This window comes from Corvus brachyrhynchos, unplaced genomic scaffold (genome assembly GCF_000691975.1).
Source record: "Corvus brachyrhynchos isolate BGI_N302 unplaced genomic scaffold, ASM69197v1 scaffold281, whole genome shotgun sequence".
NCBI classification, from domain to species: Eukaryota; Metazoa; Chordata; class Aves; order Passeriformes; family Corvidae; genus Corvus; species Corvus brachyrhynchos.
Genome location: NW_008236509.1, coordinates 5,611,307 through 5,615,408, shown reverse-complemented (window position 1 = coordinate 5,615,408; position 4,102 = coordinate 5,611,307).

Here is a 4,102-nt window from a genome sequence, read left to right as displayed (position 1 = left end):
ATGTTACTTTGAGTTACACTTCACAGCACACAATTATTGAAATTTTGCAGGGACCGCCATATTATTTAAAAATATGGCAGATATTTAGAAGCATGATACAACTGAAGAATTATACCACAATGTAAATAAATGTCTGTCCTGGGGTGACTGTATGATACTGTATTCCCCTATCGTCTGCTTATTGCCCAGAAATGGGTCCTGCAGCTTTAAGGTGGGTCCAGAAGATGGGGGAGAGATGCTGGGTGAATTCTTCAGCACAGCTCGTGTTCAAGGACTCACACTCTCCCGGGTTCTCACTGCTGCAGAGCTGAGGGAGCAGCTTCCTGCTTTTAGCCTGCCTGTTAGCTGAGGAAAGACATTTTTCTTGGGACTGTGGCAGCTGCTTCATCATCATCTTCTTCTCCTTCTTCTCCTTCTTCTCCTTCTTCTCCTTCTTCTCCTTCTTCTCCTTCTTCTCCTTCTTCTCCTTCTTCTCCTTCTTCTCCTTCTTCTCCTTCTTCTCCTTCTTCTCCTTCTTCTCCTTCTTCTCCTTCTTCTCCTTCTTCTCCTTCTTCTCCTTCTTCTCCTTCTTCTCCTTCTTCTCCTTCTTCTCCTTCTTCTCCTTCTTCTCCTTCTTCTCCTTCTTCTCCTTCTTCTCCTTCTTCTCCTTCTCCTTCTTCTTCTCCTTCTTCTCCTTCTTTTCCTTCTTCTCCTTCTCCTTGTCCTCCTTGTCCTCCTTGTCCTTGTCCTCCTCCTCCTCCGTCTTCTTTGTCTTTGTTGTCTTCTTTGTCTTCTTCGTCTTCTGGAACTGGTCATCTTTGCTCCGGTCTAAAACACCAGAACATCGCCAGGAGCCCCACACTGTGGCCCGAGAAGGAACTGGTCAGCTTTGCTCTGGTCCAAAACCCCAGAACATCGCCAGGAGCCCCACACTGTGGCCCAGAGGGGAACCCCTGGGGCACCACACCCTGACTCCAGAGGACCTTGGGAGAAGCCAAGCAGGACTCTAAAACAATTTATCAGGTCTTCTCCACAGCGAGAGGTTTTATTTTCTAACATTATTCATTTTTTCCTTCCTTGTGCCTGCATGCAGCCTGCTTGTTAAACAAACAGTCCTTTTTTTCACTTTTCTCCAAGAATTTTTTTTCGAACCTGTGGGGGAGGGGCTGCCAAAACCTGCCTTCCATTAGAGGACGCTTTCACCTCAAGATGTTTCCTCCTAATTTGTCTCAAACTGAGACAGTGTCTAATGACCAGATTTATTAAATGCAATTATGGTTTATCGAGCAGCTTTATAATAGTAGAGTAGTTCAGACAGAATTTGGAGGAATAGCATGTTCTGATGCTTTTGGTTTGGTTAAGTATGTGTATGTGTGACTTTAAGTATGCAAATAAAGTTCTGAAAATGACTTCTGTTTCCATAATACTTACAATATTTTTATATTGTATTTATATGAGGTGTATTGGTACCTATATTTGTAAAATCAATATTTTTCTATTGTTCAGATTTCTTGCCTGAAGTGTCAGTTTGCGATAGAGCAGGGAGGAAGAAACAGAACAGCTGAAAATTACTTGACTAATAAAAAAGAATTCAAACAGCAAGGAAGTTTTTGACATCAATTTGAGAAGAGGAAAAAGGACATAGAAAGAAAAGCGAATATGCCAAAGGAAATGGGGCTTCAGCTGCTCGCAGGCTAGATTAGCTGTGGAAGATGAAAGTAGATGAGTAGTGTTGGTTCCTGAACCTCTGGTTTGCTTTAGCATGAGAGAAAGATCTACAGTCATGTGCTCCCTTTCAGGTCTTCTACTGACCAGTAATAAAATGCATTGTTTTTATATCACCATGAGGAAATTGAGTTCAACAGATTTGGAACTAAAAATAAATTAAAAATAATTGTTCTTGTCAATACCTTATCATCGTCTCCATTTAAAGGATGGGCCTTACCTTCTATCAGAGTTGCTTGGCATTTCACAAGGCTTGCATATGCTGCATAACATGTATAGAGAATAGAACTCTTTGGACATTATCTAGATTGCCAGAGGAACAGTACCCTCTCTACTCTTCTGTGTAAATGTGTTAAATCAAAGAGAAAAAACCCTGTACAAATTAAGAAACAGTCTCTCAGAGACTGGAAAAGACAATCTGTTTTGAGACATCTTGGGAGCTTGGAATGTGTGGTACGGGGTGGGTCAGGCTTTGCTCTGGTGAGGCGGTGCCCTGCTGCATGCTGCCCAGATCCACAGTGTCTGTCAACCATGGCTCACTGGAGGCAGCTCCCCAGTGCCACCTAACCCACCCTTGGGTGGCCAAAAGATTGGAAGTCCCACTTGGGAAGAAGGCCCAGGATGGGCCAAGGCTTTAAAAAGCCTGGCCAGAGGGCAAGCACATTGTCCTTTAACCCTACTCCTAATCTTGGAGCCTTGAATTGCTGGAACCCAGGATTTGGTATCAATGTCTGTTTTTCTGTATCTTTCCTGTCTTTCTGTTTTTCTCCTTTTCTTCTTCTTCTAACTCTTTTCTCATGGAACATAACATTGAATGATTTCAAAGGTTTTCTATGTTCAGTGGGCTAAGTCAATGCTGTAGTAAGTGATGTTATATTGCATTTAGTCTTTTGCCAATGTTCCTTAATTTTCTAGTTTGGCAGTGAACTTTTGTGTAGTTTTTTACCTCTTGAGAACATTTGGTTGGAATTTTCTCCTTTGCGCCTACCCAGAGCAAAAGTACCTTGGTTTAGCCCTAGGTTTGAGTGACAAGGGTGTTACACAGTCACAGAGTGCTGAAGACATAACATGCTCTTGACTGATTTACATATTCAGAATTACATGGGAAACTTAACAGCAGCATAGTATTGAGAGAAAAAAAATTAAATCACATTGACATTAATGTTACTGGAGAACATAAACCCTTCAGATAAGGGATTGTACAGGAAGTGAAATTGCTTACATATCCAGCAAAAGTTACAAGAATCCAGCAAAAGCTAAGATAAAGTTCTTGGGACACTGAATATTGAAAAAATTATCCACCCTCTGGGCATTTGTGGTGTTCTGCCTTTAGAAGATTAAGCTACTTCTTTCTTTACAAGTTTTGCTACACTGGACTCATTTATGTAACAACTCTATGTAAAATACATTTTAAAATTTTTATAAGCAGGGAAGTGCAATTTAAGCTATGGATTTTTTTTTCTTTAGAGTAAATTGATAGGGCTGTTACCTCCTGTAAAATTTCTGAAAAATATAGCAGCCAACATTTTCATTTGGGGAAGTTTCTTTCAGAAGACAAAGTAAGATTACTTTAGCCAGCCATTATGACATAACTAGACTTTACAACATATTTAAGAGGAATTGGAATAGAAGGCTATTAAAAGAAAAGGGGTTTTGTCTGATATTTTTGTCTTTTCCCTTTCTTGGTGTAAGCCATGTTGGGTTTGCCTTCCAAAGAACACACTTGTTTGTTTTTCTGGTTATATAACCCTTTCTAAAGTTTTGTTTAGTGTTGTGACACTTGCATCAAGCTTTTCCTGCCCCTGATGTGCATTGATTGAAGTGGAAAGAAAACAAGTATTTCTGGGCTCCTTGGAAACCTTCCCCTGTGACTGATTTTTACAGTCCCATTTCCATGTTTCTCTATTGGTATTAGCCTTTTTACCTCAGTTGTGTTCCTTGCTGTGATCATATCCAATCTAGATATTATCTCATATAAATTCCCTTAACCTAAATATTTAAAGTAGTATCACACTGGTAAATAGATCTATTTTTTAAAAAAATATAACTTGGTCCTGTTTGAGGATATATTTCTACTGCAAGCACATGAAACCTCCACCGGCTCCCTGCTTGCATTGAGATTATTGAGGATACCCCCCATCAGCAGCTCAGTTTAAAAGCTGACTTGTGTTTAAACCTGACATTTCAAAGTTTTTCAAGTTGAGTTTAGGATTTTGGATTAGTCCTGCTTTTGCAGGACAAGGGACTGTTTAGTAAAAGCTGCATGGCTGCATAGATATTTTGTATTTCTTTGCATTATTTTCTTCTCTTTCTCACTGTGCAAAGAGAAAATAAGAAAGGGATAGCAAGCTACTAGCTGGCAAATTGCACATCACCTTTTCTGTAACTCAGGTTCAGC